Source organism: Quercus robur, chromosome 3, assembly GCF_932294415.1.
Source record: "Quercus robur chromosome 3, dhQueRobu3.1, whole genome shotgun sequence".
Classification (NCBI taxonomy): domain Eukaryota; kingdom Viridiplantae; phylum Streptophyta; class Magnoliopsida; order Fagales; family Fagaceae; genus Quercus; species Quercus robur.
Genome location: NC_065536.1, coordinates 57160604 through 57179096, shown reverse-complemented (window position 1 = coordinate 57179096; position 18493 = coordinate 57160604). Strand labels below are relative to the sequence as shown.

The window sequence follows — 18493 nt, the reverse complement described above, 5'->3', positions numbered from 1 at the left end:
CCTAGAGAAAAACAAGATTGATTCATCCACAATCTTCACATAGAGACTCTTCAAATTCCTCTACTCTCTTCCTCTCCATTGTTAAATCCTTGAGAGGTGTATTACCAAAACCTTTTCTCACCATACCCATATCTGTGAGAAGGTTGTTTAGTGCTTTGGAAAGCAGTTAAGAAAGAACCAATTTCATATTGGTAGATGCTATGGTCAAGTAGCGGAATCCGATAAGCTAAAGAAGAAATAGGTTCAGCGGAACCTCATTGGAGTAGGAGCTTGGAGGGCTTAGGTACATTAGGTAGATTAGGCTTGGAGGGTCTTCTGCTATTCATGTATCCCAACTACATTCTTTAGTAGATTATTTACCGCTTAGAGGGCAATGGAGAGGTTTTATGCCGAGGGCTTCGGTTTCCTCTTCAATAACACATCGTGTGTTGTCATTGGGTTTGCATCTCTCTTCCCTTAATCTTTGCCATTTAATTTATGTTGTGGATGTGATTTTATTTGGTTTAGTTTGTTTATCAATTCTGTGTTAAGCTTGTGTTCATATTCCGCACATTAATTGTTTGACATTAAGCTTGAATTGGTAATTTGTAAATTGGGGGTCTAAACGTTCATAGTGTTTTATACACTAATTGAACTTTCAATTGGTATCAGGGAGGGTACACTTGTTTTTGGTTTAATTACCTAAGTTTGATCCTTGACCCCTTGTGTTTATTTGCCATGAATAGTGCTTTGTATGCCTCTTTGTATGATTTGGTTAATGATGAATGTAACATGCCATGTGTTTGTGAAAATGCCTCTATGAGTGATAATCCTCATGATTGTGATGTTATGTTACATGAATCTTTGGATGTTGTTGATATTCCTAACATTAAACTCTTGAAAAAAAAGGCTAAGAAGTTTAATAAGGATTTGAGCAAGTTATTTTGTAAAAGTGATGATTTGATTGCTAAGCTCAATGAATCAAACAAATTGGTTAAAAAATATAAGAAACTTGCTAAAACTTCTATTGAAAAGCTGAAAGAGTTTGAATGTTTGAATATTAACTTGGATGCTAAACTTGTTTTGTCTAACAAACTTGTTGATGAGTTAAAATGTGAAAATGAATCTCTTAAGATGCATGCCAAGTGTTTGATTGCTGAACCTATTGTTAAAAAGGATGAAAATATTTGTTACAATCATGTTGTGGTACCCGATTTTGCGCCTATTATGTGTTCTACCTCAAAGGACAAATCGATGTACATTCCTCCACATAAAAGAAATCAAAAGGTGGAGAGAAAGGCTGTTAAGTCAAAGCCTTCGTTTAGGTCTCAACCTAAGGCTTTGGATGGATCTAAGTTTGTTCCAACTTGCCACCATTGTGGTGTGATTGGTCATATAAGACCTCAATGTCATAAGTTGAAGAGGGAACAAAACCATGTTGCTAGATCCCTTCCCAAAAAGCCTAGTGAACCTAAATACATTGTTTGTCACCATTGTGGTGCCTTTGGTCATCTAAGACCTCAATGCTCTAAGTTTCATGCTTTTAAAAGAATTAAAAAAAAAAAAAAACACTTGAGCTTTTTGGAAGTTGTGCTAAAAAGAGTAAACCGGTTTTGAGTGAAAATAGTATTTTGTTAAAGAAAATGTTTAATGCTCTTAACTCCTTGACTATGTGCATCTCCGGTTCTCATTCTTCCAACCCTCGTCTCACTTCTCTTGACACACTCATTCCAAACAATCGTTCTGTTTGGATGAGGAAGGGTTCCTATGGTTGAGCTTTTGCTCTTTTCGTCCTTGATCTAATTCTTTCGATCTTTTTAGGACCCTTCATGTATTAAATGTCATATCTTCATGCATTTGGTGCATCTTGCATTTATTTGTATGCATTATTTCATTTTTGATCTTACTTTTGTGTTTCAGTTTTGTGTGAGTAAAAAAAAATCCAAAACCACATAAAAAGTGAAAAATTCAAAATGTTTAATCGTGTATGTTTGAGCACATATCACATGTGAGTTTTGCCTTGTACTTTTGTACTTATGGCTTTGTGCATTTACGAGCTTAGCTTGTTCTTTATGCACTTATTTCTTTGTGGGAAAAATCTTGAAATCTATGTGTGATTGTTGTAAATCGATCTTCAAGCTTGTCATGAATGATTGGTCAATAGTCTTGATGGTTTTGATACTTGCATAGACTTGTGCCTATATATCTTCCCATACTTTTTATTGTTTTTGCTTAAAAAGCTCAACAAATGTAAATCTCAAAATGAAAAGAGATAATGAGCTGCAAAAGCCGTCGCACATACTAGTATTTAACTAGGAAAAAGGGAAAGCAACTTGTATTGAAAATGTATGATGCCCAAAAGCCAAAGGCTTGTTCATCAAATTGAAATATCAAAAATTTCAGGCATCAATCTCAAAATGAGATGTATTGATTCAAAATGATCAAATGTTATGAATTATAAAGAAGCCAAATGAAAAGCTTCAAAGATATGTAATCATTTTCTTGTGGGAGGTCATATATGTTCATTTCTATAATTGAGATAAACCACTTGACTTAGTACTAGTTGTGTATGACTTGATTGAATTGATCATTGAAACTTCACTCTAGACTAAGGACTATTCCACATTTAATACACACACACAACACACATGCCTAATGTTTAATGAATGTCTTATTCATTTGTTCGATTGTACTTGTTTAAATGTGATGTGTATGTGCTCAACTATATATGAATCAATCCAAAAAGATTTTTGATCATTTTATATGTTTTTGGAAGTGATTTTTATCACTCTTTGTGTTCTTGTTTAGTGTTTACTTTATTTTTCATTGTTTAAACATGTTCTGTGTTGAAAACAGGTGTCAGAGTTTTTCGTGACTCAACTAGCAACTTGCCAATCGTGAAACCCCAGTCCCGAGTTCATCCAGAAGCTTTGGCGACTCACTCACGACTCACTAGCGACTCACTCGCAACTTGCTCGCGACTCACTCATTTTTCATTATTTTGATGATTTTCTTTGGTTGTTGGCCCCTTGTGGCAAAAAGATCGTGTATTAAGGGTGGATTAAATGATATTCATGCATTGTTTCACATTGTTGTTCATAGTGTGTATGCTAGGTGTTTAATAAAATGCCTCTTAGGTATTTTCTCGCTTGTTTGGACTTCGATGAGTACCAAACTTTGGGGTTTCTCATGTTTCCTCATTAGGAATATGTTTGGTTCATTGGTTGTGTATTTAACACATCTTGCCCCACATGTGCATTTTCCATGCATTGCACATAGCCACCTCTTGCACACACCTTTATTACCCTTGTCATGCATTAGTCTATACCTTTCTTCTTCATCCTAGCATGTCATGTTTACCTTATGCTTTGTAGCATTTTACTTTGTCTTAGGTTTAAGCTTCATTTTCTCATTTATCTCGCACCCCTCATGCATCATTATTATTGTTCATATCTTCATCTCTTGCCTTCTTTTCTCCTTGACCTTTTGTCTATTCTTTACAAAAAAGAGGACAGTATACTCTAGAGAGTATACCAGAGTGTTTTTGTCATTTCTATATGACTCTTGTGCACATCATTAGGGGGAGAATTTCTATTTCTCATGCACATTTGTAGGGGGGGAAATATTCCATAGGAAAAGAGGACAGTATACTCTAGAGAGTATACCAGAGTGTTTTTGTCATTTCTATATGACTCTTGTGCACATCATTAAGGGGAGAAATTCTATTTCTCATGCACATTTGTAAGGGGAGAGATATTCCATAGGAAAAGAGGACAGTATACTCTAGAGAGTATACTAGAGTGTTTTTGTCATTTCTATATGACTCTTGTGCACATCATTAGGGGGAGAAATTCTATTTCTCATGCACATTTGTAGGGGGAGAGATATTCCATAGGGGAGATGCATATACCAAGTAGAAGAAGACATTGAGTTAATAAGAAAACTTTGTTTTGCTTGTTTCTCTTTATGTTTGTTTTCTTGTATTGCATCGTGTTTGTGTGTTGAACATGCATACATCCTTATGTTATTGTGCTTCATTGAATACATGTTTGGATGATCATTTGCTTTGCTATGTGATCATTGTAGTCATTTCTATATGATTGTTTTGGTGCATGATCAAGTTACTCATATGTTTCACATCATGTTTACTTGATCACAATTTACTTGTTACATTATACTTGTCCTTTTATTACCTACTTTACCTTGAGAGTCTAATGTGTTTTGTGCAAGTGTTTCAGGTTACAAGTATATATGTTTCAAGTGTATCACAACTTCTCATCATTTTAAAGGGGAGAAACTTTGAGAACTTTTAGTTTATATTGTTTAAGTTTATATTCAGTATTTTGTGGTTTGTGCCCATGTTGCTTTTGTAAGCTTTTAGGGTTTGTTTCCATGAGATTTGTAGGCTTTTATGGTTTGTACCATGCTATGCAGCCTTTATGTTATGTTGCCTAATACTTCTAGCTAAATGTTATGCATTTTCTTTAAGTATTCTCACTCTTGTGCCCTTATAGGATTTTGTTCCTAGATGCATATACTTTATGTATTGTGCATTGGTTGAGTGTTGGGCATACAAGTGATTTGCATTGAGCTTATTGGCTTGTATGTCCGGCTGTTCATTCCAAGTGTGAATGAGCATTGTGGTCACTATTTTATAGTGATTGCCTGTTTGGTCAAGTCATGGTTTATTTCTCATTCCATTTTACTTGATCGCATTGTGCTTGTCTCGTATGCAACTACAAGTTTTTCTGCATACAATGATGATACTGTGTTGTTATGTTTCAGGAGATTCTTGTTCATATGATTCAAGAGCTTATCAGATTCTAGAGTTAGGTGTGAGTCAGTTTTGTTCAACTGTTCCCAACTCACATATTAAGTCTAGAATTTGTTTTAGGGTTTTGTCACGGAATAATCAAAGGGCGAGATTGTAAGGTTGAATTTTATCAACCATCTTGTTGGGTTTATTCCATACCAAATTTGATTGTATTTTAGCAATTAGTAACCCTGTATTTAGGTGGGAATCATGTAAGGGTAGTAAGTGAGAGAATGTGAAGAAATGCTTAAGATTGTGCAAGGATGCAGAGACTCGCGGCTGGACTCGCAGGTGACTCACAACTGGCAAGCCACCAAAGTTGCCACACGTGTGAAGCATACAGGGGAGCTGAAGAGTCATACCAGCTGTTGCACTACAGGACAAAAGTCCCAAGCTGGCCAAGTCGTTAGCTCACGAGTCAGCCCAATCACGAGGCCAAGTCACCAGCCACCCTGTTTGGGAAAAAATGACTTTTCACATTCCTTCTCACCCTACTATATATAGACCCTTATACCCATGAAATGTAGAGAGCTTCTAGAGAGAATTTTGAGAAAAAAACCCTAGAAAAAAACAAGATTGATTCATCCACAATCTTCATATAGAGACTCTTCAAATTCCTCTACTCTCTTCCTTTCCATTGTTAAATCCTTGAGAGGTACGTTACCAAAACCTTTTCTCACCATACCCATATCTGTGAGAAGGCTGTTTGATGCTTTGGGAAGTAGTTAAGAAGGGACCAATAACATATTGGTAGATGCTATGGTCAAGTAGCGGAATCCGGTAAGCTAAAGAAGAAATAGGTTCGGTAGAACCTCGTTGGAGTAGGAGCTTGGAGGGCTTAGGTACATTGGGTAGATTAGGCTTGGAAGGTCTTTTGCTGTTCATGTATCTCAACTACATTCTTTAGTGGATTATTTACCGCTTAGAAGGCGGCGGAGAGGTTTTACACCGAGGGCTTCAGTTTCCTCTTTGATAACACATCATGTGTTGTCCTTGTGTTTGCATTTCTCTTCCCTTAATTTTTGCCATTTAATTTCTGTTGTGGATGTGATTTTATTTGGTTTAGATTGTTTATCAATTCTGTGTTAAGCTTGTGTTCATATTTCGCACATTAATTGTTTGACATTAAGCTTGAATTGGTAATTTGTAAATTGAGGGTCTAAACGTTCGTAGTGTTTTATACACTAATTGAACTTTCAAGAAGAAACAAAAGAAAGTAAGAACAAAGTGGGGAAATGTTATTGATTCATCTCTGCTTCTTTCTCTTTTCTTTTCTTTGCCCTGCTTTTTGTTCATATCTCCTTTTTTACTTTTGCTCCCATGCTTTGCTGCTTGCTTTGTTGTATATGTTCTTGCTATTTTGTTCTGTTGGTTTTTGAGAGTGAATGGGAAAAGGAATTGCCTTTGCTAGGTTTTTTGGTTCAGTAAGAAAAAGGAGGAAGCTTTATATGTTTTTGGTCATGCTTTCTTTGGGTTTCTTTGAGAGGTTTGTCTGACTGCTGTGGGGAGTTGTTGATGGCCTCAACCCTCTTGGATTTGTGGGAAAGGAGGGAACTTTTTGTATTTTTGGGCTAGGAAAGGGTTTTGTTTATGGAGTTTTGGAGGGTTGGAACAATGGTATTTTTTGTATTTGTTATGTTACTTTTCTTTTCTTTTCTATCTCATTTTTCTGTATTGAATTGTGCTTAAGAACAGCCAATGCTATTGCCCATTGTACCTAGATAGATAAATCACTTTGTTGTATACTACAGAATATGAGCAGTAAGATAAAGTTACAAAGAATTGCCTCCTTTGGAAAAATGTGTTACTATCTAATTTTATAAAGAACATTTTTCTACCATTGAGTTGGCTTATCAAACTTGGAATATATGTAGTTTGTTTTAAATCTAACCCACATATGTAAAGGGTTTGTGATGTTTTCTTCCTTATAGATATAGAGCATGTGTATGTACACTTTACATGAAAATATAATTTGTGTATACACAAATATTACTATTAATAGAAAATTTTCTGTTGCGATTGTTTAAATATGAGCCATGAAAACAAGTTTGAGTAAAAAGTGGAGAAGAGGGTTAATATTTTTTTAATAATTTGATAATTCAAGAAGAGGGTGTTTGAACCTAACCAATATAGCTATAATGTTATATAGATTTTGTAGATATTCTTAGTTTAGTATGACATTTTAGTAGCATAAAGCATAATAGTGTTCAATACATAAAATTAAATTCATTGCTTTTCACATGTTCAACTTTTCACACCATAATTAAGCATAATCCTCACATGAAGCTTTTTTTTTTTTTTTTTTTTTTTTTGTGTGTGTGGATATTGTTAATTTTTAATTGTCTTGGATGTTTGTAGTTCTTTTGCACACTAATATATATTTTACCTTGAATGATACTTTGATATGCATTTTCTTTCATTCTTTTTTTATAGGTTTGGGAAGAGTTTTAGACTTGCATTTTCTTTTTCTTTTTTTAGCTAAAAGTAATTGCCTCTTTGCAGTAAAAAAATTTCAGCTGAGGTTTTGGTTTTTCTTTCATCAAGTTAGTGAGTTAGGCTGCATAGATTTTGTGCAAAATGTGACTTTTACTTGAAACCACCAACTGACAAATTACATTCTTAAAAATTTTTGACACGCATGAGATTGAATATAGAAGAAGGATGCTTGAGTTATGACCATCAGTGGAATGCTCTTATGGCATTGAGCAATCGTGGTAACTCTTGCAACTGCTATTGGCTTGCAAGAAGGAATGGGAGGACATGCATTGTTATAGCAGTGATTATAAAGAGTTTAGTTTGATTTGCATTCTGCTTATTGAAATGCTCCCTTAAACATCACTATGTTAGCTTTTGTAGTTACTATTGCTATATAATTTCTTTTTTCTTTATAGTGGCCTATTGTAGTAATTGTGGAAATTGTAATAAGATGAATAAAAGTATTTGGGGTGTGCAACAATTTGCTATACAAGATTTGATGATTAGCAAGCATTTGGTTTCAAGAATACTAAAGCTAATACTGTGAAGTAGTTGCTGATTTTTTTGTGGCTATTTGCTTTTGTGGCCAAATGTCAACTGGGCAAGAGCCTTTTATGGGATGTTACACTTCTAAGTACACATCAAAAAAGGTGTTTGGCGTAGTAGCAATATGAAATTGAATTAGGTTTGCTGTAAATTAAGGGATTTCGTTGAAATCAAGGAAAAAACCTAGAAGTTCAAATTCTTCATGAATTTTTATTAGGAATTTTCAGTTTCTAGGTTTTGTTCCTTTTCTTTTATGAGTTTCAGATTCATATTCTGTTTTTCTTTTTTTTTCTTTTTTTTTGGCTTGCTATTTGGGTTATTAGAGAAGAAGGGTTATTAGATAAGAAGAGAAAGGCAGTGGAGCAAACACAAGCCAAGAAGTGAAAAGGTTTTTCAAATCTATAATGATTACAAGGTTGCCCACGACTCATTCCCCAACAGGTTTTTTCCCCCCAAAAAAATTGTTGGTTATTTTTCACATTTTGCTATGAGAAATGCTTACTTTTATGATTATAGGTATATGATGTTTTACACACACTTCATCCCAGACACATTATATCATTAAAAAAAGTTTAAAATATTATAAAACTATAGATTTACAACTGAAAATGATGTTATATCCCTTTTCTTCTTCTTCTTCTTCTTCTTCTTCTTCTTTTGATTTTTATTTTTTTTTATAATTTCAGTATAATGTTAATTTATGGTGTACGCTACACAATGATTGCTCTCTTTCAATAGACCTAAACACACTTATATATACATGACATATAATAGAATAAAAGAAAGATTAAATCTATTTTTCAATATCTTTCCTGTGCATCGCACGGTTTAGCAACTAGTTAATATGTATTTGAAAAAGTTTATTTTTATAGGCTTATTTTACTTTTAAAATAAATTAGGCAAAAGCACACAATGCCTATGAACCAGCAAGTTTCAAAACAAATTATAAATAAGTTTAAAAAAAAAAAAACGAATAAATTGGAGAGGAAAAAAAAAAAAAAAAAAACCTCCCGACAATTGTGATAATGTTGTTTTTAATTAAAAAACCAAAGGCCCAACATAGACCACAAACAAAGTTCAAAGAGAAGTCTAGCACATGTTTTTGAAAGTGATCTTTTTCTTTTTCGTTCTTTTTCCTTGACACTGATGTTGGAAAGAAGAGAGAAGGTTCCTTCTTTTTCTTTTAGTCTAGCACGAGTTTTTGAAAGTAAAGTTTCTCTCTTTCATATAGTTTTCCCCTCTTTTTCCTTGACACCGATGGTGGAAAGAAGAGAGAAGGGAAGGGAAATATTACTATATTAGCTTTCCTTTATATGGTTAGGAGAAGAGAAAAATGAAAAAGTGAAGAAAATAGAATCCACCCAGGCCCATATTTACAATCTAGCCAATATTGTGGATAGGAAAGTTTATCATCATTGTTTTATGTGTGAAGTTTTGGGCGAATAAGGAGAGAGGAAATATTCAATAATGAGGGTGTCAAATTGACAAATAATCTGATAATGAGATTATTGAATTGAGAGTAAAAATAAGAGGAAATTGTAAAAGTCGAAGATAGAACACATGATTTGGTAATGGAATAACTGAATTCTGTGTCAAATTTCTCTCCTGCCCAAACATGAAACCCCGCTATCTTTTTTTTTTTTTTTTTGGGTAGAAGTTGGAAATTCATTAAAACTAAAGAGCTAGCTAAGTTTCAAGACAAGTCCAATTGACATACTAACCATTCAAATATTGGACTTTCATACATAACAAAATCACTAGTTTAAATAGTGCTCGTCCTTACTAATTAGTCAACACATTTGTTGGCTTCATGAAACAATGGTTGATCCGAATCTAGGGGAGCAAGAAAACCAACATCCTGCAATCATCGACATGGAAGAGACAACATGGTTAGAGTAACTGGAGTTAACTAGCAAATCAACACAAATAGTGGGGTTACATTTTTTACAATTCTTCCAAAGTTAGTGTGAGATACTGCACTTCTTGACGGGTGCTCTCAAAAAGGGATTTGGGTGCTTAAGGCACCTCTCTTTTGGGTAATTGTGTGGAGTCGCCACTTATTTTTTATACAAAAAAATAAGAAAAAATAAAATACAATTCACATATCCAAAAATACCTCAAATTCATTAATTGATTATACAATTACATCTTGATAGAATACCTTTACAAGACTTTGGTCCTAATACAATCTATGTAAAAATTACAAAACTTTTATCCTAGTTACAATCGACCAAAACAAAAGATAAAACACTAGTCTACTATCCAAAAACCTAATTTCGGGGGCTAGGTAACGGAACGGGAAGGTGTTAGGCACCTACTCCACCCAGACAGAGTCTGGTCTTCTAGACTCTTAATGACCATTATATACCCTTTCAAAAGATGCATGATATTACAATGACATATTAACCAAAAAAAAAAAAATCTAACTTAAATATTAATTTATTCTTTGAAAATCCAAAATCTGCAATTTTTATTTTTTAAAAAAATCATTTTTTATTATAAAAAATCAAATCTGTGTTTAATGAAAATACAAATAAGTTTTGTGTGTTTGAAAAAATCAGATTTGTATTTAATGAAAATATAGACCAGTTTTTGTTTAGAAAAATTCAAATATGTATTTAATGAAAATACAGATCAATTTTTGTTTAGAAAAATTCAAATCTGTATTTAATGAAATACAGATCAATTTTTGTTTAGAAAAATTCATATCTGTAATTAATGAAAATACAGATCTATTTTTGTTTAGAAAAAGTTTCTTAAAAATTTTCAGAACTGTATTTAGTGAAAATACGGATCTGTTTTTGACAAGAAAAATTTTCAAAAAAATTTTTGGGTCTGTATTTAGTGAAAATATAGATCTATTTTTGTTTTTTTTTTTTTTTTAAAGAAGTTTTGGTGATTAATTACAGATTTTGAAATTAAAGAAGAATTAAAACATGAACATGTTAATCAACTAAATAAAATTCCAACTAAACATATGAACATGGCACATATATATATATATATATATTAATTGTGAGCAAAATCATATTGATAATGACATTAGAGACATATTCATAAATAATAATAAAAATGCAATGAACAACACAAGTATATCAAATAAGAGAAAACAAAAAATAAATACAAGATCGAAATTAAATACCTACTTGCATGAATATTTCCTTCAATGGAAGAATACTTTAGAAATCAAAGAAATTTTCACCATTTTGAGATCTAAAATATTTTACTTACAAAAAGAAGTTCTTAAAGGCAAGGCTTCTAGAATGTCTTTAACATAAGGAGAGCAAAGAAGTCAGAAAAAGAAGGGTCTGAATTCTGATCTTTTTCCTCTATTTATAGAGGTTGAGATGCTTGAAAAATAAGCTGAATAAGATCAGATACGAATTGGAATGCGTCCTTATTTCTAAAAATTCAAAAAAGATAGGCTTTATCTTAACAGAAGGTTTCCAGGCCAGGCCACGAATTTAGGCCAATCAGCACTTGCCATGTACCGATCGGCACTCCAAGAGTGCTGACTGGCCCTCTTGGGTGCTGAGCCCCCTTTTCAATTGTAATTCGATTTGGAATCTTTTTTGGGGATTTTTGGAGCCGGGAATTGCACCTAGACATGTTTTTAATTCATATTCTAAAAATTATTCCCTTTTTCTTAATAATCAGGTCTTTAAAGTAATAATTATCTGATAGATAAATATTTTAAAAAGACTTAATTATCAACAATTTTTTTGTTATCTAATTATCCACTTTATTCCCATGCAAGCAGGCTTACTTTTGACAAAAACCAATATCCAATCACAAAATTATTTAATTAATTTTAATTGTTTAACCAATTAGAATTAATTTAAATTAATCACATGTGATTGATTCCACCCAAACAAAATACATGCAGACCGTGAAAATTTGATCATATGATATCTTTCAATCCGATGGTCCGATTTGGGAATCAAGCATACTGTCGCGACCGTTAGAATCTCAAGATTATTTTTATGATATGCAATGAATGAATTAATGCATGTAATGCAACTATGATTTTTCCAGGTATATGAATGGTCATTCTAGCCATCTTCCAAGATTAAATTATGGATGCAAAATCGAGTGTCTACAGTTAGTCTATCACCACTTGCTCTTGGATATCAAGTAAGGTTTTTTCCCCCTGCAAACTACCCCTCTTTTTCCTTGAGATTCTCCAAAATCAATTCTGCCTACCACCCAATAATTTTTTAACAAAATGTCACTCAAAAAGGGAAAAGGGAATGTGTGAAAAGTCCATTCAATGATTTAGTGCATATAGCTTTATTGTATATCAATATGCCAATTAAAGAGCAAAAAAATAACCTTTAATCCCTTTCAGTTGTAGATAAAATATGTCCATTTACTGTCTTATATGCATTAAAAGATATAAACGTGCAACACATGAGATTCAATGTTAAAGCTTCAATTGATTTTTGTTTTGGGACAAATATTGATTGAGAATGTATTTCATCAACACTCAACGCAATCAACCATCACCTTGTGCAAGATCTCCCAAAAAATAACATATTATATTCCCCTTTTTAAATTCTCTTGATCATGTTCAATAAATAGTACCAAGATATTATTGTGGAAATACGAATCTTGATTAATTTCAATAGAAACCTTTATCTAGTTCATAGAATTCTCTCTATAACATCTTATGTGTTTTCTAGCTAGTACTTTTGAATGGTGAAGTCTTGCACTTGCATATCGATTTTATCCAAGTTTTTTTGTTTTTTGTTTTTTTGTAGCCAAACTCATTTGTCATTTACTGTTGAGTATGAGTACAATCAAATTACAAAGCTTCCATCACTGATGAAGGAGAATCCTCTAATCAAATCAGTTCATCATCTACATATCTAGCGTACTTGGCCAATGAATGGGCCACTGAGTTTGCACTATGCCTTAACAAAGCCAACTGTGTATCATCCAAGTCCCTGAAGCAAGCATTGTATATCGTGCAGAATGTGACCCAATGGACAGCTTTGTGAAACCTGGATCAATTGCAAATTCCAAAGCTTTCCTACAAGCCATGGTTTCCACTTCCTCGCTATCAACTATAGAAGGGCCTCTAGCCGATACAAATGCCATCACCTCCCCCTTTTCATTTCAAACTATTGCTCTCATCCCAGTCTCATCAAGATCGCCAAACAATGCAGCATCAAAATTGAGCTTGAACCAAGAGGATGGAGGTGGACACCATACCTCAACAGATTGTTTTCTACCACTCCAGTGTCAGGTTTAGTGTGTTTTTGATTTGGATATGTTGGGTTAACCCATCACTTAAAAGGGGTTCAGGTAAAAGTTTACTGATGTATAAGTTTTTAATACAAAATAATGTGTCACGTCATTTAAAAAATGTCACCTCATTTTTCTATTAGATACATAGGCAAAGAAACTAACAGAAGTTGATGAAGGGACCAACAAAGCTTATTTTTAAAACATTAGGGACATATATTGTTCATTTCAAACTTCAAGGACCAATAGTGCTCAGTAGGCAAATTTTAGAGACTAACAATGTAGTTTTGTTTAAAAAAAAAAAAAAAAAAAAAGTTATTTGAAATTTTGAACACAATGAGCATTTACATATCTTATTAATTAGATGAGTACTACGTCCACAACATATTCACAAAAATTGTTATTAGTTCTAATTTAAATTCATAACTTAAATTACTTTTTTGCCTACCCATAAAATTATAAATAAATTTTTAAAAATGAATAAATGGGAGGGGGGCGGGGGGGAACCTCCCACATACAGACAATTGTGAAAATGTTATTTTTAATTAAAAAACCAAAGGCCCAACGTAGACACATAAACAAGTGGTAACAATTAATAAAAGTAGATATCCCTCTTCCCATGCAATCCTACAAAGTTCAAAGAGAAGTCTAGCACGTGTTTTTGACTTTATGGAAAAGTATAGCTCTTTAGTCTAGCACTTGTTTTTCCTATAGATTCCCCCCTTTTTCCTTGACACTGATGGTGGAAAGAGGAGGAAAGGGAAGGGAAATATCAAATATTACTATATTAGCTTTTCTTTATTTGATTAAGAGAGGAGAAAAATGAAGAAGTGAAGAAAGTGGAATCCACTCTGGCCCATATTTTACAATCAACCCAAATATTGTGGATAGGAAAGTTTATCATCATTTTATGGTGTGTGAAGTTTTGGGCAAACAAGGAGAGAGGAATTATTCAATGAGGGTGTCAAATTGACAAATAGACTGATAATGGGATTGCCGAATTGAGAGTAAAAATAGGAAGGAATTGTAAAATAAAACATAGAACACATGATTTGGCAATGGAATAATTGAATTCAGTGTCAAATTTTCTCTCTTGCCTAAACCTAAAACCCCGCTATTTTTTTTTTAATTAATTTTTTGGTAGAAGCTGAAAATTCATTAAAACAAAAGAGCTAACTGAGTTCCGGGACAAGTCTAATTGACATACAGACCATTCAAATATCGAATTATCATACATCACAAAATCACTAGTTTGGATAGTGCTCATCTTTTCTAATTTGTCAGCAATTTGTTGGGTTCAAGATACAGTGGATGATTTGAACCTAGGAAAGCAAGCAAACCAATATCCTGCAATCATCTGCAAGGAAGAGACAACATGGTTAAGAGTAATTGGAGATAGCTAGCAAATCAACACAAATAGTAGGGTTGCAATTTTTACAACTCTTCAAAAGTTAGTCTATAAACACTTGCTCTTGGATATCAAGTAAAATTTTTATTATTCCTACAAATTACCCCTCTTTTTCCTTGAGATTCCCCAAAATCAATTCTGCCTGCCACACAATAATTTTTTAACAAAAAGTCACTCAAAAAAGGAAAAGGGGATGTGTCAAAAGTCCATTAAAAGATCTAGTGGATACAGCTTTATTGTATATCAATATGCCAAAAAAAGAACAAAAAATTAGCTTTTAATTATTTTCACCTGTAGATAAAATTGTATGCCCTAACTTGGACACAAGTCCATTTACTGTCATATATGCATTAAAAGATATAAACGTGCAACACATGACATTTTTTTTTACTAAACAGTAATACTTATTAGAATATACACGAAAATAGTAATACTGGTGTGCAACACATGACATTCAATGTTAAAGCTTCAATCTTTTTTTTTTCTTTTGATACAACTGTCATATACGCATTAAATCAATTTTTGTTTTGGGACAAATATTGATTGAGAATGTATTTCATCAACACACAACGCAATCAACCATCAACATGTGAAGGACCTCCCAGCAAAAACAAATCAATTCCCCTTTTTTTCCAATTTCAAGATAGTATGGCTATATTATCTTGATCATGTTCAATAAATAATACCAAGATATTATTGTGGAGATAAGAATCATGATTAATTTCGATAGCAACCTTTATCTACCTCATAGAATTCTCTCTACAACATCTTATGTGTTTTCTAGTACTTTTGAATGGTGAAGTCTTTCACTCGCATATTGATTTTATCCAAGTCTTCTTTTTTGAAGCCAAACTCATTTGTTATTTATTGCTGAATATGAGTACAATCAAATTACAAAGCTTCCACGGCTGGTGGAGGAGAATCCTCTAACCAAATCAGTTCATCCAAATCCATTGAATGGGCCACTGAGTTTGCACTAGGCCTAACAAAGCTGACCGTGTACCATCCAAGTCCCTGAAACAAGCATTGTATATAGTGCAGAATGTGACCCAGTGGACAGCTCAGTGAAACCTGCATCAATTGCAAATTCCAAGGCTTTCTCTCAGGCCATGATTTTCGTTTCCTTGCTATCAACTACAGAAGGGCCAAAGCTTTCTCTCAAGCCATGATTTTTGCTTCCTCACTATCAACTACAGAAGGGCCTCCGGCCAATATAACTGCCATCACCTCCCCTTTATCATTCCGAACTATTGCTCTCATCCCAATCTCATCAAGATCGGCAAACAATGCAGCATCAAAATTGAGCTTGAACCGAGAGGATGGTGGTGGACACCATACCTCAACAGATACCGCAGCATTTGGAATCAACATTTGCATTTGGGTCTGTCAATAATCCTCTAAGACGTCCCTAGCACAGTGATTCAAAGCACTGGACTCTTGGAGCTGCCTACCATGAACCACCACATTTCTTTGATGCCAAATAACCATGCTTGCACCAGAAAAAGCTCAAACTCATCCACTGCTAGTCTATCCAACAACTCACCCATAAGGTGAATCATATCCTCCAGACCTTGAACACATTTCTGCAGCCGAACAGAGCAGCCAGCCCATACATCCTGTGCAACACCGCATTCCCAAAGAAGATGAGGACTCGTCTAAGGAATTGTTTACATGCTTCACAGGTGCCCTCTGAAATTACTCTTCACTTTATTGAATTCACATGGATTGGCAAAATATTACTACATACCCGCCACATAAAGACTTTGATTTTTTTTTTTTTTTTAAATGGAGCCTCCAAATCTTTGACCAGATGCAGCTCCCAAATACCCCAGTAGATCATTCCGTCCTGTCACTAACTCTGGAAATTTGTTGCGCCAAATGGTAGCCTGATTTAACAGAAATTTGATAAAACTTGATTCCAACTTCATTATCGCAATCAAAAATTGCTTCAAGAGTTCAAGCGCAACTTTCAGAAACCTTACAATAATCAGGTTTATTAATAACAAAATCCCAATTTTTTTCATAGAAACAAATTCTTTGCAGCGCATCTTATGAAGAAAACGCAGTCTTTGACGTTGAATACAAATCGGCCCCCCAGTATTGTCTTCACACCATAAGATGCAAGTCTTGCTCTACCATACCTTGACCCCTCAAGATATGATTTACTCCAACAAACCAGTTGACCCTGGTCCCCAAAGAGCAAGCACTCAGCAACAAGTCAATGAACATACTGAATCATCCGGATAGAGAGAAAAGTGGAGGGGAGGGGGGTTGGAAAACTAAAGAATTAAAAGCTAACCCTTCCAATTTGATTAAGTATTCCAAATGACAAAAAATATAGCCAAACAAAGATCTCGCACAAAATATTTATAATGAATTTAAAGTGACTAGCATCCTAACGCCTAAATGAGGTACAAATGATTTACTGAATTTACCTAAAGTGACATCATAAATAGTGAAGAGCAATATATAACAATATTTAATCAATGTTTTATAAGAATTAAATCGATCTAAAACAAATTTCTGCATACAAAAGAAATATATTGACCAAAACATATTTTAAGATATTTAAATTTTCCCTCCAAATATCTGCATGTTACAATTATGAATAATAAAGTCCATTTCTTGATAATAATTTTTTTTTTCTTGAAAAATTAAGGTAACATTCATGTTGCAATCTCATCATCACAAGTTATTTAGTTGACCTAGAGTCATATATTATTATTCCCAATCACATCTCACGCAATTTTTTCTTATCTTCCACATAATAATAGGAAAACCTGAAAGGAGATGATAATTCTTCTGATTATGTAACTTATTTTTATATTAAATGAAGTTCTGGTTGAAATTCTTGCTCACAAGCTTCATTGTGCATCAAGAGGACATATGTTGGCATTACTATAAATGCAAGGGTCATATAGAACTGCATTAGTTCAATCTTCGTATTCGTAAGTCATTGTCTTAAATGGATAATCAAAAGCATATAGTAAGTGACTTTCTGACAGTGATCAATTATTGTTGATCAGAAAATCAATATAAACCATATGATATAAGCCATGTTCCTCACACAAAATGAAAAGTGAACCACACAACAATTGTTTCCCAAAGATGTGTGATGAATCCACTTTTTCACTCTAATAAAAATGGAACTGCTTTTGAGAATTATTTGGCTAACTTATGGTCATAGATGGGCGCATGATAAACATACAGTCATGCATCACAAAGGACTAATATTTTGATTTTATTAAACAAGATGTCACATCAAACTAGTTCATCAAAATGAGATTGTTCCATTTGTATCTTGTAGAGATAAAGAAAGTTTTATACGCTGAACAAAGAGAGAGAGAGATGACTTACTCATTGTATGTATTTGAGAATTTCACCTTTTCTTAGAAGGGAAAGAGAGTACTCAGCAGGTCATCAATATTATGTAGGGATGTCTCTTCAGAAGCCAACATGAAGTAGCACGAACCTCTGCTTTCTTAGCCAATCTTGCTTCAAAAGCGAGTGGCAGCTTTGGGGAGTTGATGCTCCGCAATATCTGGCAATAAAGAGAGAGAACTTGTCCTCTATTCCTTGCCAAATCCTCTGCTGTTGCCTGTATAAGACCTTTTGCCATTTATTTGCACTAGAAGAAATTTACTATGCACTTGTTTTCTAATCAATTGGTGGGGTTAAATTTATCCAATACAAAACAAAGTTAAATGTCATCACCATCAGATATATACATTCCTTTAATTTAATACAGACTATAAGTGTCCTTTTGATAGAAAAAATCTTCACATAGCAAAATGAGGGAAAGATTCAAGATACTGAAAAGTTTCAGTAACCCCCCCCCCCCCCCCCCTTTCGGCAGGTGTTTAAAAAACTATCATTCAAACAAAAAAATGCGAACCACCAACCACCCCAGCAAATATGATTCATATCTGCGCTCTCTCTCTCTCTTCAATATATCAGCTTTGCCTAACACAATGTTTTAATTATATTATGCCAACCAACTTAACATGTAATAAAAATTGAGTATT

At 33.6% G+C, this 18493-nt stretch overlaps 1 protein-coding gene across 42 annotated transcripts in view; it reads right to left on the bottom strand.

Annotated features, from left to right (window-relative positions):
• The window catches only part of LOC126718519 (uncharacterized), a 225007-nt gene that overhangs the window by 152829 nt on the left and 53685 nt on the right, over positions 1 to 18493 (bottom strand). For 4 of the 42 annotated variants that reach the window (XR_007652974.1, XR_007652973.1, XR_007652975.1 and 1 more), the window contains exons 20-21: positions 17826 to 18066; positions 15303 to 16653 (exon numbers count right to left, since the gene is read on the bottom strand). The exons of 33 other annotated variants lie outside the window; for them this stretch is intronic. The gene's annotated coding sequence lies outside the window, so the exon portion shown is untranslated. Of the gene's footprint in view, positions 1 to 14092; positions 14418 to 15302; positions 16654 to 17825; positions 18067 to 18493 lie in introns of those variants that run through there. 5 more of the 42 variants (XM_050420759.1, XM_050420756.1, XR_007652972.1 and 2 more) reach the window with 4 other exon arrangements.